General features: G+C 38.5%; 1 pseudogene; it reads right to left on the bottom strand.

Moving 5' to 3' along the window:
• Positions 1–1380: 1380 nt before the first annotated feature.
• Positions 1381–2703, bottom strand: LOC118703666 (annotated as a pseudogene).
• Between the last annotated feature and the right edge of the window lie 10402 nt (positions 2704–13105).

The following is a 13105-nucleotide window of genomic DNA, read 5'->3' as shown; positions in this document are numbered from 1 at the left end:
GCCCTAATCATGGAGCTTTGCCCTGATTGCCTTGTTTGGGAAGGTCACAAAGGAAATGGCATGTTGAGGAAGAAAATATATATTTTCTTTGGTTCTTTTCCACCTTATCTAAGTGGTGTTCAGTTACTCTTTGTATCAGTCAGGAGAGGGGAGTGGATTTAAAGCAATTAGCTTATATGATTATAGGGGCTGGCAAGTTCAAAATCTGTAGGGCAGGTTGGAAGCACAGGAAGGGTTTCTAGGATATTTTCTTAAGACAAAATTCCTTTTTCTCCAGTTGTTGCTCTAAAGTCCTTCAACTGATTGGATGAGCCCATCCATACACATTATGGAAAATAATCTGCTTTACTTAAAGTCAACTATGGTAAATGTGAATCGCATCTACCAAATACTTTCACATCAGCATCTAGATTAGTGTTTAATAGCTGAGCACAATAGCCTAGCCATGTTGGCACATAAAACTAGTCATCTTCCTAAAAAGGAAAACATTGCCTTCATGCTTCATGTTGTATTGAAGAGTATGGTATTTTGGGTGAAAGAGATTTGGATTCAAAATCTAGGTTTGCCCTTTGCTGAATGTCCTTGAGTGAGTTTAGAATTTTCTGAGTCTTAGTTTTATTATTTATAAAATCATGCACGTTCATTTAGATTCTTCCTATTGTAAGATACAAAAAACAAACAAACAAACAAAAAACAATCCAGTGAGATTCAAGAAAATGAAGGGGGGATGGATTAGTTCAAGTGACTAGAAATGGATGGGTTGGTGTGAATTTAGGATTCAGGTTCATCCAGGGCCTAGTGATGTCATGGAGACTCAGTTAGGATCTTGTTTCTCTCACTACTATCTCAGCCCCCTCTGCTTTGTGTTGGTTCCATTCTCTTAACGTTCTCCTCCCACCCCGACACATTCCCTCCCTATGTGGTGGCAGGCCACTTTTAGCAGCTGCAATCTATAACCTTTCAGGTTAAAGATCATTAAAGAGCAGCTTTCTGGTCTCCCAAGATACACCCAACCCAACCACTTTCTGTGTTCAGGGCACGTCCTGTTTAGCCTGACTCGGTTACCTGCTCTGTTTCCTGGTGCTGAAGATGGAGCTGTATCCAAGCAGATGGACTGAGCATAAGGAGTGGATAGGTCTGTAATCAAAATCTGGAGCCTGCTCATTCGAAAATGGGAAAGAGATGCTAAGTAAGCAAAAACAAACGTCCATGGTATGATGGTTTTAGCATTTCACTCACAGGGGGGTTATTAGGACTCAATGGGTGATTATAAGGCCCATGGAGCAGAGAAGGAATTCAATGAGTGGCTGTTGCTGTTTTTGGAATGCTTCAATTGGTACAAGCTTGAGAGAACATTGAACTTTATATTCTTTTTTTATTTTTCTTCACAGCTTTATTTTTGAAATCACAAACAATTCAAAGTGACCATCAGTGAGGCCTCTGTTAAAAGATTTTCCAGCAGAGCTGCCCCAGTTTTAAAATTAAACAATATTGCACTTTAAGATGAACTTCCAGGATCCTCTTCCTGGAAGAAAAATATTTCTTCCATCTGTGCTTTGCTTAGACTAAAATAAAAGCATACTGCAGAAAACTCTATTTTAAAAATTAGCACTACAGGTGCAGTAAACACAATAAAAGTACCTGCCTATTATAGAATGCTAGAGAACATTTTGTTGTAAGAAACTAACCCATGATTAGTATAAAGTGTACACAATATTTTTTCATTTCAGTGGTTCAAGGTTCCCAGATACAATCCTGTTCTCTAATACTGCTCCGTGTGGGATGTCAATTCAGTCACCGTGATTTGCAATGATGATAACTTGAATTAAACATTCTTGCCAAGTGTTACATCTCCTGAAACTGTGAGGTGATCCAATTCAAGCATATCTGGTATACTTTCGAATCTCCTTAGATAATCCTGAACCTGATAGCAGTCTCCTTTAAGATTGCCTGAGACATCACCACGGGTTTTTCTGCATGTATTATTTACATCCATCAATCACCGTTTGGTCAATCTCTACCATAGTGACCATCTTTGGTTTCAGTTTGACTAGTTCACATAAAATGCCCCCATCTCTACCTCCCAGAATCAGCACATCTTTGCCAGTGTAATCTTCTTTGCCACTGCCCATGATGGCCTGAATAAACACCAAATAACTCTCCACCAGATAACATCCCCAGTAAGGATGAGAATATTTCCATACTGCTTTGAGTGCAGAATTTTAATGTTCTGATAAGGAGCATCTTCATCCTACACCACTTCCTCCATGTCATACTCAACCAGGCGGCCATCAGCAGTGGACCAAGTACCTGTCAATGGTCCCTCTTCGAAGTATGAGTGGCAGTTGCTTTACCCACCCAGTACTGTCCTGACTCAATTCTTTCATTCTTTCTTCTACTTTGCTTAAAAGACTATCAACTTCTTTGCCTTATGCATCGCCATCGAAACTCTGAAGGTCCAGCAACACCAATCCGTGTGGGTAAATTCTCAGATTGGCAAAGCTTCTGTTTTTGTTTGTATAGGTCGCTAAGTAGCCATGGTCCTGCCATGTGTGCACCGATTCGGTCATCCCCTGCTTCTGGAAAATGGACTTGAGGCCATTTAGAATGGTCTCGCTGTCAGCTTTGGTGCCGAGCATAAACTCGAGCTTGCAGTGCTGAGCTGCTGCCATAGTGAGGCAAGGCCCTGGGCCATGAGGAGGCAGCACAGGAAACAGGTGTACTCGCGATGGCTCAGGCAGCAGCTGGTGGGACTCTGTACATTCTTTATAGCAGTGTGAAAACATCACTTCCATCTCAGCTCTGACTCTCCTGGGTCTTTCCCTTCCCTACTCATTGTCTGTTTAGGGAATTGGCCTAAGAGTAACTCATGAAGATGAATCTCTCTTCCATTAAATCAGCTCTGATTGGTTCAGATAATATGAGATTGATATTCTAACCTAATATTCTCAGGCACTGGAGCATACTGTGTTGTGATAAAAATGAATATTTAAATTTTAAGGGGAAAAAAGTTTTAGGTCATTTTTTTTAATGATGAGCTGGTAAGGGTTGTTTTAAATAGTCTTATTTGAAGATGGCCCTCATCTTGGTATATCATTTGTATGTGATCAACCTGCCCTAAAGAGAATGAATAGAACTGATTGGAAGAAAAAATTTTGGCAATTTAAAATGATAGCAGGGGATATTTTTTTTTTTTAGTTGAAATTGAATTGAAAGAGTTCAAAGCAGAAAAAAAAATGAACCATAATGTGAATCCTGAAAGATTCTATAATTAGCTTATCTTGAGCAAAAGAATTAAAGCAATTAATGGAAAATATTGGAGTAAACTTAAACACATCACTCACCACTCTCAGCTTTTTATTTCTTTTTTTAGGTATGTGTCCCAATTTTTTTTCCTTCTTCTCTTCTCTAACTTTTTTTCCTTTACATTTTGCTTATGTTCTACTAGAGGCCTGGTACACAAAATTTGTGCACAAGAAGGGGGGGTTGTCCCTCAGCCCAGCCTATGCCCTCTCCAATCTGGAACCCTTTGTGTCATCTTGTGTCCACATGGGGGCAGCCACCTTGTGTGTTGGAGTGATGGTTAATTTGCATATCACTCTTTTATTAGCTAGGGTAGAGGCCTGGTGCATGGGTGGGGGCCAGCCCAGCTGATTTTCTCTGAAGGTTATCTCAGATCAGGGTGGGGGTTCCCTTGGGGCATGAGGCGGCCTGCGCTAGGGGCCTGTGGTGATTTGAAGGCTGGCCACACCCCCCAGTGACCCAAGTGGAGGCCCTGGTATCTGGGATTTATTCATCTTCTATAATTAAAACTTTGTAGTCTTGAGCAGAGGCCAAGTCAGGCCAGGGGAATAGGGATGGGAAGCTTGGCTTTCTTCATCCCTCCTGCTTGCTCTGTGGCCACAGCCATTTTTTTGTTATTTATTTATCTTCCATAATTGAAACTTTGTACTCTTGAGCGGAGGCCTGGGCCCACCAGGGTGTGTGTGGGAAGCTTGGCTTTCTCCATTGCTGGGGAAACCCAAGCCTCCTGCTCGCTCCATGGCTGCAGCCATCTTGGTTGGGTTAATTTGCATGGCTGGTGGACATGGCTGGTGGGCACAGTGGCGGAACTATCAATTTGCATATCACTATTTTATTAGATAGGATTTTCAATAACACTTTTGGGCTTATCAGTTAGCATCAGGAAAAAATGCCTGATGTGTACGTTTTGGTGATGGTGATACAATGATATTAGAGATGTTAGAAATAGATATTCTGAAAATAGAAATTATTTTGAACACACTAGAGTGGCAAAAGATGGTAAGAAAGAATATCTCTAAAAACATCAACTGTGGCAGTTCATGCATTCAACAAAATCTCAGACTCCGACTGTGATTGAGACTATGAAAGTTAAGTGCTCTTGTTAATGTCAAATTGAATAGAATGTTTTATAACTTCATCTAGAGCAGTGGTTCTCAACCTTTCTAATACCATGGCCCTTTAATACATTCCTCATGTTGTGGTGACCCCCAACAATAAAATTATTTTTTTTGCTACTTCATAACTGTAATTTTGCTACTGTTATGAATCGTAATGTAAATATCTCTGTTTTACAACGGTCTTAGTTGACCCTACTAGTGGTTCTCAACCTCTGGGTTGAGAACCGCTGCTATAGAGCCTAAGACCATCAGAAAACACAGAGCCTAAGACCGCTGCTATAGAGCCAAAGATGATCGGAAAACATAGATATTTACATTACAATTCATTAACAGTAGCAAAATTATAGTTATGAAGTAGCAACAAAAATAATTTTATGGTTGGGGGTCGCCACAACAGGAGGAACTGTATTAAAGGGTCGTGGCTTTAGAAAGGTTGAGAACCACTGGTCTAGAGGAATAAAAACATTACCTTTGGAAAAATAGAAAAGAAAGTGAGGGGACAAAAGACAGTTAATCCCTGGAAAGGATTTTTATGCTAGCCAATGAAATTCTTTGTTTGCCAAAGTATTTCTCAATTTTTTTTCCAGATTATTCTAATTTATAGTTTTTCCTCAGTTTTTAAGAGTTGAGGGTATTTGCACATCAAATATTTTTCTCTGCTGTGCCAACAGCCTGGTTAGACTGTTGAGGGTAATTCCTGCTTCCCAGGCTGCTGGGGTCAGCCTTCAGTGGGCCGGGGAGCCAAGAACATTGAAATCCTGACTTGGAAAAACACTAGAGTTTTATGAACAAATATTTATAAGTAGATCAAATTTCAGTCCTTCTCACCATGGCAGAATTCCATATACATGGAACTAAATTAAAATGGAAAACAAATCAAATGAGGGGAAATGGAAGAAACACTCTTGAAGGAAAGACCTGTGTAGGTACTAGAGTAGTATTTGCTTTTTTAACTGCATCTTGAATCATCAGCAAATAGTGATTAGTTTAAAAAATGATCTCCCCTGAAAGTATTAGTTGGCTAGCAAGCAATTCCAATATTTTATTTTTTCTAAGTATCTCAGCAAGATTTTTTTTTTTTTTCCATCAGCACTTTTACAGGGCACCATTATGAACCTGGGCCAATGTGGCCTCGGTACTTTTCATTGGAACCAAGTACAGAAGTTAGTGTGTTAATAATAATTGAATTTTATCATGATCTAACTGCCATCTAGACTGAAAGGCAGGGAATTATTTATATCAACAATGATAATATGTATGGAGTGCTTACTGAGGACTAAGTGTTTTTCATAAATTATTCCAATCAATATTTATATCAACCATCCAAAGTATAATTATCTCTACTTCTTCAGTTGAAAAAAAGTGAGGCTGGCTGCAGGAGATGAAAATGACTTGCCCATTAGAATTCCATCCCAAAAACTTCAAACTCCAAAGCTCATATTTTCTCACCACTCATGCTATACTCTAGAGTAGACCCTGGCTAATACTAAGCTTTTTAAACAAATTGACATAGTTATGGCCTGGCTTGGAGATGAGACAAATAAGTAGTCACATCAAGACCATCACACTCTTCTTAAACTGTGGAGTGAGGAATGGAAGTGCCTTTTCCAATTCAGTTTACTGCAGTATTAGTCAGTTTATTGAGTGTCTTAATTACAACTTCCCCCAATGTGCCATAGTGACAATTCCACCTTCCCATAATGAAATCTTGTTCAGATTTCTTAACTTTCCAACCATTTATGGTTTAAGACATTCTCAGTTGCTGTTTGAGACTTAGTTTTGTTCATCATATAAGATCAGCCTCAAACTTAACTTCAAACTTGACTTCTTTCCCTACTTTCCCACCCCCACGCATACCTTACCAGGCTCGCCTTGGTTGTGGACACAGTGGTGTGAATTGCGGGTGGGGAAGGAGAGGCATGATCTCCTCCTTACACAGTTCCTCTATTTTTCTAGCAGATCTCCCTTCTCCCTCCCTGAGTCTATCTTTCTGGGCACCTTCTTGCACACCTTTAGTGAGGAAGAGAAGTCTCTGATTATGAGGTTATAGTGTTAAATTCTGGAAAGTGTCTCTGGATTGCTCTAGTTCTATCTGTTTTGTTTTGTTTTTTTTTTTTGTTTGTTTTCATTTGGAGGCTATGGTTGATTTGTAGTCACCCTGGTTTCATGGAACAATATTCTTGTCCCTCACCTCCTCTGTTACTAGAAAACCATTCTCCCCTCAGAGGGGCAGTGAGCTGCCTCCTTTGTCTCTGTCAAAGGCAGTCAGGGTAGGCTACAATGTATTTCTTGAGTTGGGTGTCCCTTTGCTTGGCCCAGGAGCCACATGGATTCTATTGTACATTGGTTCTTATTACTTGCTATCTTAAATTTTCCAACATAGGGAGCCATAGAAAATGTTTCGGTTCCTTTCTGTGTTCTTCTGAGGCCAGTGAAAACTGGGAGGAAACCCTCATGTTTTTCCAGGCCCCTGACCACATGGTTCTTTCAAACTCTGATAGAGAGAGCTACTCCAGCACACCTCACACATAGAAATGCCTGGACCATGTCCTGCATTCAATTATTCTCCACAATGTTTGTCACACGTTTCATACCTCTCTTTCCCTTCCCCTTGGGGCAAAGGGCATGGTAGTTACTTAAATTGACAACATGCTAAAAACAAAGACTTCCGAATACCTCTCCAAGGATGTTGTCATCACACGTCACTCTGGTGGCTGCCCCAGGATAGTCCTGTGGGTTCCGCCGCTTAGTGAGCACTCATCCAAGGGTTGAGGTTCCAGTCTTACCTTCTTTCAGCACTAAGTCACTCTTTGCCCCACCTTCCACACACATCTGTTTCACAGAGAAAGCACTTCCTTCACAAACATTAAGTTCAAAGCCCAATCACACTTCTCTTTTTTTTCATGTAAACTGTGTTAGGGATGTTGGTAGTGGGAACATGCCTCTCTCAATAAGCCTGGCAGGTAGATAGCTGGTCCCCGCTGCTGGGGGCTTATTGGTATCTTTCCAACTTAGATTGTGGGATAACTACCATCTTTTCTGCCACCTTTGGGTCTTAATCCCAATTAAAATATAATAGAAAAAAAAATCCAGTTGACCATCTTGTTACAGTGTGGATAACCTTTTCATTGTGTACTTCAGACTCTGAGAATTTAAAAGATTTCCCCATAAATTGCCCTCCAAACCATAGCCTGGTGGTGCCAGACAGGAAATACCTGCTAGTATTTGCTTAATTATGATACATATTTTAGGGGCCCGTCACTCATTACAGGGGTAATGTTTTAGAGAGATATTTGACCAATGAGGCTAAATATAATTGTGTTTTAGTTTACTTTGTAATAATCAGCAGTCTAATAATAGTGAGACTAACTGAAGGATTCCAGGGAGATATATCTTTATATTCTTCTTATATTCTTCTTCACCCAGCAAGATTTTAAAGCCCATCCTGACTCTAATAGATTTAGCTCTATTCACTAGTGCCATTTTCAGAAGATATACAAATATAATGTTACCCCCAATTAAAAGTGCACCTCAAATTGATACTTGTTTTTTAGTTTGTTCAATTCCAACTTATATTACTAATGACCCAAGAAAATATACCAAAGACTACAGCCCTCTAGTCCCAATGGCTTTCTCATTAGATTTTTCTATGTTATCAATATAGAATCTTCAAGGGTGGGTTCCACGACACTTTTCAAACATTATCTTCCACTAATCAAATCCACAGTTTTAATCTTCTTTCATTATAGTCCATGAGTGTGTTTTCCTTTCTTCTCTGCTCATTCAAACTTTTGCTTTCCATTAAGATACAGGTCAAATGTTATCACTGTCTCTGCATTGTTAATAGAATCCATCTCTCTGACAAGGTTAGTGAAGTTCAAATGGAAGAGAAAATATAGAATGTTTGGAAAAAAATCTTTGATCCACCGGAGTCACTGCAATTCTTTATAAAGATGGATGGTCATGTGCATACCTGATTTATAGGTCAATGCTCTTTGTTCTAATGTTGGTGATTGTTTCTTTAAACATTGATTTATAAAGAAAAGAATGATGGAGTACGAAACAACTAATCAGAGTTTTTAAAGTTTTGTGGGGAAAAGACAAGAAAATAAACTTTAGTCAAAAGACAGGAAAGGGGACTAAAAGGAATAAGGAAACATAAAATGAAAGCAATTCCAAAAAACAAAAAGCCCACAACTATTAATTTTTATTTAAATTGGAGTAAAGTTTCATATAGACTATAAAAAAGATAGGAACTAGATGAAGTTGATTTAGATAGGAAAAAAATAACAGAAAACAAGGAAAAGGAGGTTATTGGACTTAATCAAATGCTATAAAAAGGAAAAATGCAACCAAGCCCGGCCTGTGTGGCTCATTGGTTGAGCATCAACCTATGAATCAGAAGGTCATTGTTTGATTCCTTGTCAAGGCACATGCCCAGGTTGTGGGCTCCATCCCCAGTATGGGGCATAAAGGAGGTAGCCAATCAATGATTCTCTCTCATCACTGATGTTTCTATCTCTTTCTCCCTCTCCTTTCCTCTCTAAAATAATTTTTTTTAATATTTGGAAAATTGAAAATTTATAAATTTGTGAATGCAAAGTAAACAAGCAATCAGAAAAATCCTGCCAAGTAATAACATTTTTTTAATTTACAGAAAAATCAGATATTTACTCAAACATTTTCTTGGAACAACAACAACAAAAAATGCTATTGAAAACTAAAGAAACAGAAGGTAACAACTCAAACTAGTTAGGGAGGTTTGGACAGGAGTTCAAAGGAGTCTACTGATGTCCACAAATGTATCAGACCTTTGTCTCTGGGATTCCAGAGCTATTCTTGTGTAATGATTCTAATTTTAATTCCAAGAATGATAATATAATACTTTTGAAGAAAATAAATCTGTAACCTAAGAACACAAAGGGATTACTGTCAGATGATGGACAGCAGTGAGCCAAAATTTCAACTGGAAACATACCAAGTCTATTAACCTTTGAACAAAAGAAGGAGGAAGAAGGGGAGAAAGGAAGGGGAGTGGGGGAGGCGGTAGTGATGGTAGTAGTGATGTTGGCTAAGTGGGGGAAGGAGGAGAGTGCTTATGTTTAGCAGGTAACTTTCCTAATCCCTAGAAAGTATCTTTTTATCTTAATCTTAATTTTCTTGGTTAGGAAAAAACAGTATGTTTATACTATGTCTATTATAGAAAACCTAGCAGTACAGCAAAATACAGTTTTCTATCAGACATATAAAAATAATATTTCTAAAAGTTCTGCCTTCTTTTCTAAATATTTGCACGTTCTTTAAATATTCAGTAAAATTTAATTGGCTTATCTACTCCCATTGTTTTGAGGAAATCAGATAATTTTCACTCTTATTTTTTTTAAAGCCACTATTGATCATCCTTTACTAAAATTTTTGTACACTGATTATTTCTGTTGTTTTAAACTATGTTTTTATTGATTTCAGAGAGGAAGAGAGAGGATGAAACAGATAGAAACATCAATAATGAGAGAGAATCATTGATCAGCTGCCTCCTGCACACCCCACACTAGGGATCGAGTCCACAACCTGGGCATGGGCCCTGACTAGGAATCAAAATGTGACATCCTGATTTATAGGTCAATGCTCAACTTCTGAGCCATGCCAGCCAGGCTGTTTCATTTTTATATTCCCAACCATTTATCAGAAACTAAGGAGACATAATAATCATTTTCTCTAACTGCTCTACACAGTGTTTCCACTATAGTCTTGAAATTTAAAAAGTAAATGTCTTGGCATGAATTGTGTCTGATGAATCAAGAACAAACATCAGACACATGGCAGATCTACTAGTGCCTGCTTTATATTTAAAATGTACAGTTACTAGACCTTTTTGATTTGCAATTAGGAATTCAAAAACATATGGAATTAAATTAAGTTAAAATTGTATCTTTAAAAGGCATATTTAAAAACATAATTATTTAACCAGATTATGGGATATAGATGATTTTAAAATATTCCTATTCACTTGTTACTACTGTCCTGGCTTAGAAACGTAGAAAAACCATATATACTCATCCCCCCTCCCCCGTCCCTGCCTCCAGAATATGTTCTGGACCTTAGTTTGTCCTAAAATCTAAATCCCACTTAACTGCTGTTCTTCGACGTATAAAAATTTGGCAAGAGGGCAGGATGCTGAAGGGTAACTGCCTCAAAACCCACAAGGTGCTAACTATAACATTCTCCCCTCGGAGCTACCAAAGTCCTATCAATTCTGTCCCCCTAAGATTGGCAACAGTTGACTCACTGGTTGGCAATACAGGAGTAATTAGAATGAGTGATATTAGAGTTGAGGTGATTAACCAGATATTTCAAAACAAAAGAAAGAAAAGTTTTGCTGTTAAGAGATAAATGGAACGTGTTGGGCACAGTTATCTAGCCCATTTGACCACATCATCAAATCCGAAGTATAACTGCTCAGTTTGCACTTCAGAAAGCTCCTGCCTCCTTGTCTGTTGTCTCTTACCAGGGCTACTTTTAGCCACTTTGGTTCCATGCTCTGCTGTCTACCTCTCCTACCTGTTTAGCTTCTGACCCATGTGTCATGCCCACTTACACATTCCTCCAGACTCCCCTCGTCTCCTATTCTTGGAAAGCAGTGTGTTTTCTCACTTCAAGCCCTTGCTTATTTTCTTTTTATTATTCTGTGTGAATCTCAAGACCTTTGCAAAGTCTCCCTATGCTTTAAGTGGAGGAACTCATCAGTAAGATGGAGAGTTTGGCCTATCCAGGTGAAACTTGACTTGTGGGGGGAAAGCCTCCTGTGAGTGGTCTGTCCTATGTTTGTATCTGCATAAGTAATTGTCTAATTTCCCAGAAGTTCAAATGAGGATGTGAATTTACTAGGGTGTTGACATAGCAAGCTATAAAAACCAAGGCTCAAATGAAAAGAACAGTGCAACCTGACCTGCATGTGTCAGAAGAGCTTTAGTTTGGCTGGATATGGTATCATGTAGTTCTGAGAGCATATTTTCATAGAATACTTTGCATTTTTTATGTCTACCAAGGGAAACTCTTTCAAGAAAGCTGGCTCATAATGTTACATCAATGCTTTTGAAATTCAAGATGCAAAGCAAGCTTGGCCAAATAGAGCACTATCCAGTTCAGTGATCAAACGCAGTGTATTTGGAAAGCAGAACTGAGAGTCTGTTAATTGTTTGCCTACATTCATGACAACCAGATATGACACCAACAGACCTTTTTGATATTATTTGTTGCTTTCATTTGGTGCATATTTATTATAGCATTTATTCTACAAAAAAAAGTCTTCACAAGCACATGTTCTCAAATTTCAATTGCTTGTGAATTTTAGGGCCTTTGGTGATGTTCTGATCTCGTAGGAAAAGTACATATGTTGACTTATTGGTTTTATGACTAACAATCCCTTTCTGTAAGTTTGTTCCTATTAATTCCCAGTTCCACTTATGTTTTCCCTCAGTGGTTAAACAGGTGAACAATTGTTGTCACAGTAAGGAGTAAAAACCAAGACTGAAAGTCACAAACCTGTTAATTAAATCAAGCTGTAGACTTGTTTTATTTGACTTGAAATACATTTAAAAGCAAGAAGAATTCACTGAAAATGTGAATCTCACTGCTTTGTCTTGAAAAATCCAGGATCTGCTGATACTCAGCCCACTAACTGCCTGCATTAGAAAAAAAAACAGGATTATTCGGTGACTCTCACTTCCCCTCACCTAAGCCAACCTAGTCATTAATTGCCCATCTGTCCCCTGCGGGCAGTGAATAAGCTGGTCCTTGAATAGTTGAAGAGGTTTGGCTGGAAGTCTCAAAGTAAGTCATGGTCTTTTAAATAATTCAGATTTTTCCAATAAGTTAATACCTATAATTATATGACCAGAAAAATTTAAAAACATTACTATTAGTGATTGTATTATAACTATTCATAAATATATGCTATTCAGAGCCATGTTTTATATACCTGTTATAAAGAATTAGAAACTAATTTTATAGGATGGGATTCCAAAAGAAGTTTTATAAGTTTTCAAGATCTTTAAAGAAAAAGTATAAACCTAGAAAGGAAACCCGATGATTAATTGGGTCACATTAAGCCTATGAGCCTGTAGGAAAACAAAACCAAACCCTGTTCCCTGTTATACTGAATCTCATGTGGAATGCTTTTAAAAACATATGAATTTGCTTTGGGTGATAAGCTGCTAGACAGCTTATTGAGCATAAATAATTTTGTACTCAGATATCCCAAATTTATTCAGCAAACTTTCACCTAGCATGCCTAGGTATTATCCAAGTTGATAATCCCTAGGCAATCCCACAGCCTTATTTAGAACATTGTGCTTATTGTTACGTTTTCATCGGTTTGAAAATCCTGGGGTTTTGCTAAGGGTATTACAAGGCTGCAGTCAACTGGTCACAGTGTCATTGGAGACTTCACTGGGCAAGAATCTGCTTCCAAGCACAGGGATTGTGAGAGCCTTGGTTTCTTGCTGGCTCTCACCTAGCATTCCATCCTCAGCAACTACCACACCATGTTTCCCCGAAAATAAGACATCCTCGGAAAATAAGACCTAGAGCAACTTTGGAAGAAAAAATTAATATAAGACACTGTCTTATTTTCGGGGAAACAGGGTTGTAGTCACCTGTGGTCCCTTACCACCTGGTGCTGTCAA

The sequence above is a fragment of the Pipistrellus kuhlii genome, unplaced genomic scaffold (genome assembly GCF_014108245.1).
Source record: "Pipistrellus kuhlii isolate mPipKuh1 unplaced genomic scaffold, mPipKuh1.p scaffold_m20_p_4, whole genome shotgun sequence".
Lineage (NCBI taxonomy): Eukaryota > Metazoa > Chordata > Mammalia > Chiroptera > Vespertilionidae > Pipistrellus > Pipistrellus kuhlii.
This window is presented reverse-complemented; position numbering and strand designations above follow the sequence as displayed.